General features: G+C 38.7%; 1 protein-coding gene across 2 annotated transcripts in view; it reads right to left on the bottom strand.

The window, feature by feature from the left end:
- The window catches only part of GUCY1A1 (guanylate cyclase 1 soluble subunit alpha 1), a 1,258,709-nt gene extending 1,246,503 nt beyond the window's left edge, over window positions 1–12,206 (bottom strand). Inside the window, exon 1 of one of the 2 annotated variants that reach the window (XM_044062440.1) lies at window positions 12,088–12,206. The gene's annotated coding sequence lies outside the window, so the exon portion shown is untranslated. The remainder of the gene's footprint in view (window positions 1–12,087) is intronic. The other variant, XM_044062438.1, reaches the window with a different exon arrangement.
- Window positions 12,207–12,678: the final 472 nt, after the last annotated feature.

Here is a 12,678-nt window from a genome sequence, read left to right as displayed (position 1 = left end):
GGTATATAGGGGGATTATAGGTACTAGGTCTTCTAATACCACTATTAGTACCACCATCCTGTTGCCCCTGAAACATAATGTCTAAATTCTTTTTCCGTAGAAAAATCCTCAAGTCTATTAAGCTGTCCACTAAATTACCCCCTGTAGAGGGGATAAATTTAAAACCTTTTGAAAATAAAATAAAATGTTTCCTGTCAATCTCCTCACTGCTGTAATTGTAAATTTTAAAGTCATGTAGGGTGTGACATGGTCCATCCACAGTAATATTCCCTGTACTCCATTGGTCCAACATGTTGGCTAGTCCCCCTTCCTGGCTACCACTCTTATTTATCTCGTGCCATTTGGGGGACCCCTGTAAGAATACCGCACAGGGGATTTGTGCCTTAGCCTATCTGATCTCCTAAGTTCAGGGAATTCAGTATTGTTTGAATCCTGATGTTCCCCCCATCCCTGAATCACTGTAAATCACTCTATGGTCCATAGAGTCCCAGCCATTGTGTCCCCCTGGCGGAAAAGAAGAGGAATAAGTACTGTGTTGTGGTCCAGATTTATCAAAAAAATTGTTATTATTTTTTCGACCAAATTTGTCATTCTTGGGGTAAGGGTATGCTTTTTTCTGTCTGTAATCCCTCAAATCCCTATCTATTTTGCCACACTTCCTTTTAAAAATAACATGACATTTTTCTTCCACCTGTTGCCTAATAATAAAATATTTTCTCTTCTCATTTTCAACAGAAAACATAAGATTATTGGTCACTACTTCATTAATGTATTCTATCTCCTGATATACTTGCCCCATAATCCTTTCATTTTCTTTAATCAGGGCTTTCATGACTTCAAAACCACTACGGTCAAAAATACTCAACAATTCTTCGTGAAAGGGGGAGCCTTCCACTACATTGTTCGGAAACTTATAAAAACGCAATCCTTTGGGTACTATACCCCTTTTGATACAGTCATGCAAGTAACAATTGTCAATACCCAGCGTTTTATGTTTGTAAATTAAATCAGTGAGTTTTTTAATATTGGCTCTATAAGACACTTCACTGTCTTTCTCAGCATTCCAGTCATTAAATATAAAGTTATTATCAGTACCTTGGTGACTGGAAAAAGACTTGTAACTAACAAGCCATGAAGCCGAAGATGAAGTATCCATCCACTCGTGCACTCCATTGTCGCCATTAGCCATACTATCAGTCATTCCCACAGGAGCATGTCCCTGAGCACCACGTTCCCCTAAAAGGCAGGACTGTCCATTCGGACCTTGGTCCTGGGAATTCAATGCCAAATGGTTGTAACAAAATTTAGTTGCAGCTCCCTTCTGTAATGCAGCCTCACTTCTAGTGCCCCTCAACGGCAAACCGGAAGAAGTTGCTGTCACTTCCTCTACAGGCACATCACTCTGTCTGCGATCCACATCAGCTTCCTGATTGCATGCAGGAGTGGAAATGCAATCCTTCCTGTGGGTAGACCTCATAGGGTTGATATCAAAAGAATTGTCTTTACCTCGCTGAGAGTTACCAGTCATAAGCAAAATCAATTGGGTAAGCTTCCCCTCCACACGAGACAGGCAAGAATCCAGGTCAGTACCTTGAACTACTTCCCCATCCTGGAAGCTAGCCTCCGCCTCAGACACCTCCATGTAACAAATGATCCAAAAACTCCAAGGAAAGGTTGCCACAGAACCAAAAAACAGTAAAATCACAACAGGCACCCAAAGAGGCAGGAGGTAATAATAAAACACAAGCCTGTAGGTGTAAGCAGCAGCAGGTTTAATCGCATAAACACCACACAATACAAAGCGTTTTCGTCCACCAGACTTCTTCAGATGTAAAATGAATGAATGAAGGCTGTGCCAGTGATGCAACAGGTAGCATACTTGCCTTTGCTTTAGAATGTTGTGGGTTCTCTTCCCACACAAAGCAGATTGATTACTGACACTACTGTGCAGCATGGGGGGGGGGGGGTTGGATAACATGATTAGTAACTCTGAACCTGTTGTTGGTTTTCCAGCTCTTTCCTATTGCATAGCTCCAGGACACCATTTTTTTAAATGCCACATAGACAATTTATTCTTCAAGGGCAGCACACTGAATTTGCAGATGAAGCACTGAAATGCAAAGTTATTTGCCAGCAGCAACCTCTTCATTAGTTACAGTTCTATTTAATGTGGAATTATTCAGATGACTTTTAATTCTGCAGGGATTGTGCATATTGACTGATATTGGTAGATTATAATGACAGCGGTCTGAGTGGCCTTTTATAGCTGAAATGTTCAAAAATGGGTAGCTTTATCATTATTGGTTCATACATTCTGTTTCATTGCTTACTGGAAAATTTTTCAAAACTACAAAACTAAAATACACTCTAACAGGTGGTGCTGTATTAAACAATTACTATCATGTAATACAATCAGGAAGGCGAATCAAAGAATACATGCATTTATACATAGTCCTAAAAATGTGTGTGTGGGGTGTCCATGGTTTGAAAACAGCTGAAAGGTACACTTAATCCACCACTGGACAGGTGCATTTTAGGTTTCAATGAATGTGAGTTTGGTGAATGCTATTTTCTTCTCTACTTCTATAATGATTACAGATATTTAAATTTAATTTAAAACATTTATTTTGAATATTATGGCACACACATTGATAGCCATTTGCTAAACAAAACAATACATTATCACAATGAAATAGTATGCAAACTGACAGGTTTGACTGATGTTTTATGGTAACTAAGAAGAAAGGGAGAGAGAGGCAAGTAATAAGACACTGGAATGGCTGCTGGGTGGGGACACATGTGGTGGTGGGGCCCTGATCCGTTGCCTTGCCTAGAGCCCCATTTGACCATGATTCGTCTCTGGTGCACACACATTTGACCATGATCCGTCTCTGGTGCACACACACGCACATACATACACACATGCACATGCATATGCATGCGCACGCACACGCACACACACACACACACACACACACACACACACACACACACACACACATACACACACACACTTCTCATTCACCAATGCACAAAAGCTTTTATTACCCTTACCATGAGCTATGTAAATATATTGGGATAAGACAGTCAGGATGTTACCTACATACCCAAACCATAAATGAATGTAAATGAGTGCACACAGGCTCTCCTGGCCATTCATTCAGTTCAGTCAGCAGCTAGTCCTAGTGCTGATAGGAGTTTGAGGATACAAAGTCTGGGGAGCCAGATGGATTGTGCTTTGCTAGGTAACAGAAGGTGGTAGGTGATAGAACAATGGCTACTAGTTCCAATGTATTAGAATTCATGCTTTGGGGATCAAGAAAGATTAGATTGGTGAGATCTACAGACTTCTACCCACAGTGGAAGAAGGAGGGTTTGCCTGGTTAGCATCACTGGACACAGTCTACATACACATAGAAAACAAGGAGTCAAAAACCATTACTACAAGAGAGAAGTAGACACAGATTATACAATGCAAATATCAGTATCACAGTCTGTGTGACACACACATAGCAATAAAAAACAGAAAAATATATCAAATTCAACAAAGACAAAAGTATCACTTAAGTAACTCTATAGGCTTAGACCTGTAGGTTTAGACTTTTGTAGGTTTAGACTATCTGGAGTAGACAAGGATGTAAATTTATAATTTACTCTTAGAAATCAGATCACAAATATTTACAAACTAATAATGTGTGTTTTGCACTGAAAATTACATCCATTTTAGACAATCCTTGGGACTTAAGAAGCTACTGCTTTATTATCCATGTGGCACTTTGTGGATAGAACAATCATTGCTGGACATCTTATAGGTTCAACGTGATTACTATGCTAATGGCACAAGAGCTCTTACAAGACTAGCCAATAATACCCAGGACAGGACAATATTATATCTTAATTCCCCAGATATGGGATGGGGTAGTATCAGGATAGAGGGTCTTTGGGTGTTACAGCCATGAGTCATTTTACAGACTGCCTCTGTCCATAAGAGATGCAGGCAATACCCCAGGAATGAATTTACAGTTCTCCATCCATTTATCCATATTCTTTTTGAAGAGAGTGGAGGATAGGATTTGTTTTACAGAAAAGGGAAGTTTATTCCACAGATAGGTAACCTTTGAGATATGAATCTGTCTCTCCAGCAAGTTCTGGTAGAGTCACAAATAAGGTTCAGGTCCATGCATAATACTCATGCCTTACAGGTGATCCTATCTTATGGAGGTATTGTGAAGCATATGCAAATTTAAAATTATCATTTTTAACTCAGCCCATAATGATAAAATGCTTCACTTCCAAGGCTTAAAACAGACTGGTATATTTCAACCTTCATGTCTAAAGCTCATAAATACCGTGCCAATTTTATTTTAACAGAAAGAATTCTATTTTGCAAGTCACATTTACTCCCATCACCTACCTGTCTATGTTTTTTTTTTACTTGCAAGTGGCAAATATCCATAGTATGCAGTTTGCTATCAGTTTAAATTTCATACTTTTGTGTCTTTACTGACAAAGAAAAATGTATGGTGATTAAAGTAAAGGTGAGTTATTAAACAATGGCTTTGAAGTCATGGCAATCACTCCGAAAGGTAACTCCATGTTAGATTTTCATCCTCTAATATGGGCAGTATGGGACTGCTGATATCCAATTTCAGACATGAAAAGTAGCAGACAGAAACAAAGTAATCCATTCAGTGTAAAGAAATGAACACTGTTAAGACTGATGACTTTTCAGAGACAGAGGTTTGTGAGTTGTACAGGCTTCCAGTACAAATGTTTTTTTTTGCTTGCTTCTTTTTTTTTAATAATTTGATTTCATATTAGACACACACAGCTGAGAAAGCATGTCAGATTGTGAACACCATTGATCTCACAGCAGATAAAACTCCATGTTACTGTTTGCTCTTCTGTTTTCTCCAAGGGCTGCTAGTTGAATCCAGAAATTATGGCTAAATTACTTCATAATCAATTCCCTGAAGGTATAACTAAACAATAAAAGTAACATAACATAAGCCACCCAACACTAAAATCCACAAAAAAAAACCATTGCTAATAAATTTAATTCTAAAGTGATGTATTTACTTATTTACATATAAAATGCAGCTTTGGTACACAATCCCAAGGAGAAATTCCCTGGACATCACTAGGTCACTTAAAAAAGTCAAACGGCATGAGTCTGAACACTTTTCTCAAAACAAAATTATTGCTAGTGTGATTTCCAGGAGTTTGATGGCAATGATTCACCTTTTAGGGAGAGTTCCCCCTTTTTCAAGTTTGTGTGAACCTGGAGTTGGTATATATGTAAGTTTGGGGATGGGAGCTGGGGGGGCTTGCTCCACACATCAGTGGGTACAGGGGGCTTGCCCCCCCTGCAAAAAAAAAAAAAAAAAATGAAAAAGGGAGTTTTTTGCCCTTTTGATGTTCAGAATTTTTTTTTTGTTCTTCTGAGGTGTCGATGTTCAGGAAGTTGGCATTTCATAAAAGAACCATAAAATGGTTCAACTATGAATTTTCAAGATAAAACTATGTAAGGAGCTAACTCACTGAACACAACTAATTAGGAACTCAAGCCAATGAAAAAATTAACTGTAAGCATGTTTTACAAAGGGTGGGTATGCTCCCCTAACCCCTTTGATTTGAAAGCAGCCATTTGACCTCTGTGAACTGATATATACCAGCCACATGGTATATATCAATCTGTTCAATCTGATGGACTTCTTTGAGAAGGTCACCAAAGCCATGGATGAGGGTAAGTCAGTGCAAACTGCCTACCTTGACCTGGTCAATGCATCAGACACAATACCTCACTCAGGTATTATACATAAACTCACAAAATTGGGCATAAACCTCTACGCCACCAGATGGATAGCCAAATGGCTCATGGATAGGACACATGTTATTAGAGTGGTGCAATCCTCATCCAGCAAGAGGTCAGTCACCATTAGAGTACCACAGGGCTCAGTGCTGGGCTCCCTCCTGTTTGGGATATACTTCTCAGCTGTCAAGGCAAATGTAGATGGAATTGGCTGACCAAGTTTGCTGATGGCTGCAAGTTGGAGGAAGTCCTTCTATGTGGCTCAGCTTATGAGTAAGGGCATGGCATCCAGATCTAAGAATGTCATAGTACCACTGTACTTGGCCCTCATCAGACCAATAATCAAGTATAACGCACCCTTTGGCATGTACCTCACCAGGCATCTGCAACATTTGGAGCATCCTCAGAGGTGTCTCACCAAAAAATACAGGGTATAACAAACATATCATATGCAGACTGATTAAAAGCCCTGTCAGTGTGTTCAGTTTCCTACCAATTACTGAAGGGTAATCTATGCCTGACCTACAAGGCAGCCTCTGACCCAGCCCTGATGAAAATGTTGCATATTCACAAAACTAAGTGCACAATGTTGACCAACTCCAAGGATCTAAACCTGATCTCTGACATGAACAGATCATGCTGGAGAAACAGAAATGTGTCCCAGAGATTGCGCCTCCCCTGTAGCAGGCTTCCTATTCATGTGAAGCAGACCCCTTCCCTGATCATCTTTAAGTGCAATCTGGACTGATTGATGGGAGATCGCAAATTCATTCCTTGGGTGGTGCCCACATCCCTTATGGACAGAGGCAGTCTGTAAAAATTGTCAAAACCCCACTTGCTGACCCTTGTTATCTTTCCTCTAGGGATAGAAAATTGGGTAAAACTGGCTAGGTTTGCAATGGCTCTTGAGCTGTTAACCTTGTAATATCCTATGAACCTATATGAAGAGGGGAGAAGCCTTCCAAAATAAAGGAATCACTGCTGGCACACAATAAAGAATGGGATAGGTGGGACTGTCATAATGGTTAAGGTCTTAACCTCAGAGATACAAGATGGAGGGTTTGATTCTAACTTCAGGTTATTCGCTAGGCTTCTACTAGTCTACAGACTGATAGCCTAATATTTACCTATGAATTATATTTACAATGTAGAATAGCAATTGATGAGTTCATCATGTTGGATCCTCATGCAGTTTCACTTGCCAAGAAGCACAACAGTTGAAGAAAAACATTTACAAGACAGCTCATTCATAAAACCTGTGGAAACCATGTAAAGTCCTATTCAGTACACATACGCAAATAAATGACATACAAACAAAAACACATTAAAACAAATAAGTCAAAAAAATTTACAAATGTAATTTAAGTAATACATGAAATATCATGTATTTTATGATTAAGAGTAGCAAAAAGTGTTTTCTGACTCAATGCTTTATCAGTCAGTATGGAACTCATTCATTAATCTTGCAACACAAGATATTTTGTGTAAACTCAATCCAGCTTTCCAGGCTGCTACATATTCTGTGTGTGTGTATCCATTATATGACCTATCTTAAAGCTATATTAGTCAGTTGAAAATTATTGGTTACTCACAGCTCAGCATTAACACAGATTATAAGTGGAGCAGGACAAAGGATTGCGTTATGTATAAGAATGCTGTGTCATGGTCATGCAAATTCAGAAAAGGTAGAATAACCTAAACAGACCCATTATAGAGTACAACCCTCCTTTTGGTATGTACCTCACAAGACATCTACAACAACTGGAAAGGCCGCAGACATACCTCACAAAGAGGATTACTGGCCTAAAACAGATGCCCTACGCAGACCATCTCAAAAAACTGCAGCTTTACTCTGTCGCATATCGCCTACTCAGAGGCGATCTCTGCCTAACACACAAAGCTATGTCAAACACAGAGCTTTTGGACATGCTCCACTTAAAGAAATCCCAATTCCTCTGAGCTACACACTCTAGGGACCTCATCCTTGTCACCATAATAAACGGAACATGCTGGAAGGATAGATTCCTGTCCCAGAGAGTTCCCATACTCTGGAACAAACTACCTATCTATATCAAACAAAGCTCCTCATTAGCACTCTTCAAGAAAAATCTTGATGATCGGATGGGAGATAGGAAATTCAGCCCGGGGATCACTTCTGTGGCTATGCTCGACAGTGGGACAGGAAAATAATTTTCTTGGGTGGCAAAAGCCAGGGTACCTTTTGGCTAGGCTTATATAGGCCCTAGTGCCAATAGCCTAGTACCTACCTATGAACCTATGAGCAAAAACTGAGTATATATAACTCAGTTATACATCTGCAACTGCGCATAAAGACATTGCACTGGATTTATGAAACCCACTGTATATTGAGCTATGCTGAACATTCAAAATGTCACAGTAGAAAAAAATCTTCATTACTGTGTACTGATATAAGGAAACATTGACCCTTCCTTGGCTGCAAACTGAGTGAGGTTTTACACTCAGAAAAGTAGGAGATGGTGCATTTTACCTTTTTTTCAACCTTTTTCCCATTTTCTGAGTTACTATGACCTTTAAGTTGGTACAAATAGAGACTGATGATAGTGAGACTAGCATCCACATCAGGAGAGTGCAGGGGACCTCTCCACAAACACATACACTCTCACACACACAAAGGTGAAATTGCTTGTGTTATCCAACCTTTTGTGTGTTCCTAGTTTAAGTATGCAACATTTTGAATTTTACAGATTGTCAGAGAGATTATGTGTTTGATGGCATTGCAGGGGTTGATTTTACACAGTGAGTTTATTTGTAGTTAGATAAACAGGGAAGTCCTCTAAAATAAGTGCCTTCTTTCCATGGACTGACCTAGAAGAACAAGGAAATGTGTTGACATGTTTAGGATTATGTGGTATGCAAGCGAAGGCTGAATGTGACACATACCTTTGTCTCTGAGTTTGAATTTCATTAAATCCTGACTACACTCTATTGCTTCCAAATAAAATTCATATCCTAATTATTGACTGGTGTCAGAAACAGAGCATTATAAACCCAGAGTACTAGGCTACAGATGAACAGTTGTTATGGTTGCTGATTCTCTGTCTCTCTCAATCTTTGTCTGTATCTTTCTCTCTCTAAAAACTTCTGCATCTGCAAGAAAGATCCCTCTTCCATTGTCTCATGCAACACGGCACCAACAGATTGCTAATTGACCCTTTTCCTATGCATATCTACTAACAGCATGAGGAATTATTCCAGCAACCTCTGAATCTGTTCTGAAATAACAGTTAAACCACAGGCTTCAGACCAGTTTCCTCAAAAAAAACTTGTACAAAGACGTTTGCCTTTTATGTTTCTTACTTTTCATGTGGCAAACTAAAAATCTAAACATATTTACAAAGCAATACCTTTGGTTTTCTTTAGGTTTAAGATGGTGAGTCCCTAACACTTGTCTTACACAGGGTACAACGATAAACAAATGTTAAATAAAATAAAATGCCTCCATTTATCACAAGTAATGATTATTTTGTTTACTGGGAATTCTGCCTCTAGTGTCATGTCTAAGTATTGCATGAGGCTATAGATAAACAAGCATCTGCTCTACAAGTTGCATGCTGCATAGAAAAGGAAGGGTGTTGGACGTAAGAAATTATATGATATGATACGACAAAATTATTCTACTTAACAGTAAGTTACAGAGCACAAAGAACTAATTCAACAACTGCACGTTTCCACATGAATACTATTTGTGTACATAAGCTATATGCAAGCTAACCTACAAGTTAAGCAGCATGTCATGCAAGCTGACAGTTAGTACAAGAGATTAAAGGTATAAGCTGTTAAAAAAAGTTCATCCTAAAGTCTACGGTCTGATTCTTTTAGTCCCAGTTTGTCTACTGAGTGACTAAGCTAGTGACTTAGCCAAACGGTGCTCTTAACTGAGTATAAAAAAAATATGTAGATCAGTGGTCTACCCTGGTTAACATAAACTAGATTCCACACTGCATTCATAAGTGAAAAGCTGATGTGCAGCTCATTTACCTTGTTACACAGTTTACTTATCATCGAAGCTACACAATCCTTTGGGCATTTCAGTGATGTATTCCTTACTATCAGGAGATGAAAATGGGGTCTGTGGAATTTTGTATTTCTAGACAGAGCTGTGGTCACTTATGAAAATGTTTTTTGAAAAGTGTAATTGGTTTGCAGACAGTGCCTGTATCAAATGCTGCTCCCAGTCAGCATTGTACTGTGTCTTTGTCAGCATTACCTGCTCTGCATCTGCATCTATATAAATCTCTTCAAATTTTCCTTGTATAATATTCAAATAATTTCTTATAAGCTCCTTATAGTTCTTAGGTTTATAGTTACTAGGCATGTTGTCCAGGAAGCTATTAAGGAGCCTAGCCCAAACTTCCAATTCCCCCAGAGTACTGCCTGGTTAAAGTGACTTTCTCAAGGTCATACAATAGATAAATGAAGGGGAGTTTTAAACCTTGCATCCTTGGCACACAAAACAGCTCATTAATAAGCCATAGCTTTAGTCCTCTAAGTGAGCTACCCAATATGTTTGTTACACAGATTGGAATTTTCTATAGAGATGGCAGATTACTTTATAAAGTGCTATTGAACTATTTAAAAATTAAGACTAAGAAAAAAACTACCATACTGTTGCTGTGAAGGTTGTGTTACGCCAACTGTGACTGAACGATGTATTTCAGTGCATAACAAAATGTGAATGTATGCAACAACCGGTTACTTCACTCCCTACTTCCATGCTACAGATATGATGACATTAAGAAATTAATGCAGAATTGCAGATGGTAAAAACTCAGGCTTTAGGAACTACAGCCACATGTGAAATTAGTGTCTACATACAGCTAACACTGCATACAAAATTATTCATGCTTTACGATTTCCACACCTCCATTTACAGGTCTTACACATATCCAAACACTAATCATCATGCATTGGTCTCAGTGGAAGGGAAAGCTGTCCCTCAACAGCTTGCATTGTCTTTTCTTCTTACATCTGTGTTTCATAACATTCTTCTCAGGAGCCAAATCAATTTTATCCAAACACATCTTACAGCATGATGCTTGCCATGCACTACAGTACTTCAGTAAAACAAACATTCCACTCCTCCTGAGGCTCAAATGTCTTACTATTCCGAAGCATCGTTTGCTGTGAAGGCAGTCTACAATAATGTAACTGTTCTTCAGTTTCTTTCTGTCCTAAAAAAACTCGCATATGTTGCCATCTAGTGTTATCTTAAAAGTGCAAGAACCGGGTAAATTTTGATCAGATGTGCTGCAAAATTGTATGACAGCACCACGCGCTCTTTTTTGATATGATGATCTTGTTGCTGTTTTAGTTTTTTGTTTTTGTTTTTTACATAATAATGTTCTACAAATCTGATAACCCGAAGGTACATTGGCTTAATTTCGTCTGTATAACGTGTATCTCATTTTACAGACCACCTGCCAATTGTGTTATACTGCACTTAAATAATCGGTCAGAGCGTACAACTTATGTTTTCTGTTTTACAAACATGCATGGAGAATACTTTGTAGAATACATAACGCTTCAATTTGCCTTTTAAAAATGTGTTATAGCTTCCAGTAACCATGCCCTAATATCTTTATATGTTCACCTTGGAACTGGAAACTTGTCTTTTGCTGTTATAGGTGCATCTTCCTCTTTCTGTCTGACAGCCGAATTTGCTCTCTTACAAAAACACATCTGAAACATAATGCTTGTAAATTGCATACGCTTTTTTTGCCAAAGAGCTAGGAGAGGGAGATGCAGCCCCCATCATATTTGCAAACTGCAAGATTGTTGTGTCTCAGAGAAAAATGAATTCTCAGAAATATTGTAATTTTGCACTTGGCAGATATGTTTCCTTTCGCTGCACTTACATTTCTGGGGAGAGTACCTAAAGGGAAGTTCGGGAACCCCTAGAAGAGTGCCTTCTAATAAGACGCCAAACATCAGCACAAATGTACAAACTATTATGTTTATCATCTAGCCGGGTAGTGGCTTACAGATAAAACAGCCGTATAAATCCACTAACAAACAAATACTACCTTATCCGGAAAAAAATACATACAAAACTGCCATCAGGAAAAATATAGCACTAAAAGACAAATAGTGTTAGACCTTGAGACAGCGAGCTGGTAAATTGTGAAAGTGAGGCCGAATAAAGATGATTAAGTAAACAGATCATCACTGAAAATTTCTAAGCACCATCGCATTTAGTACACGTAAACACTCAGTAATAACAAGGAAGCACTCACAATAAATAGTCATGGTCTCTGTCCCAGACACGCGTTGCAACAGATGTTGCTGTTTCCTGCGTTGCCAACAGAAGTCTCAGAAAACTAGCTTTTCTATAGCGAAAGGGTAGCTCGGCTCACTCCTGTCTCAATGCACTAATACTGCCCCCTTTCAGTGACATCATTTTGTAATACGTCACTCAGGTAATGCTGTCTGTTGGTAAATATGACATGTTTGACTGGCAGTTACCAAATGTTCTAGTAGTGCAGGTGCACAGAAAGTAAACCATACAAATGTTTAAAGTTTTTATATAGCTCATGAGCATGGCTTTCAACGCCTTTTTCGAGAATCTGGAAGAAAACAGCAGCTCAAATCGGGGACAATTATTGTATTACTATAACTCAATTTAATAAAACAACGGTGTTCGCATCACCATGTTATTCTGAAGAATATTAAGTAGGAAACGCTAATTTCCGGCATTACTGACTGACATTTCGCAGAATGTCTAGATTCTTTCCTGATACTTTTAGTAGAGGTTCTAAGGTGCATAAAACCAGAGACAAATCCATAAATAATCAGTGACAGTCAGGGACACGATTACAATGTTAGTG

The sequence above is a fragment of the Protopterus annectens genome, chromosome 2.part1 (assembly GCF_019279795.1).
Source record: "Protopterus annectens isolate FY-2018-M chromosome 2.part1, PAN1.0, whole genome shotgun sequence".
Classification (NCBI taxonomy): domain Eukaryota; kingdom Metazoa; phylum Chordata; order Ceratodontiformes; family Protopteridae; genus Protopterus; species Protopterus annectens.
The sequence above is the reverse complement of the archived record's forward strand: the minus strand, read 5'-3'. Positions and strand labels throughout refer to the sequence as shown.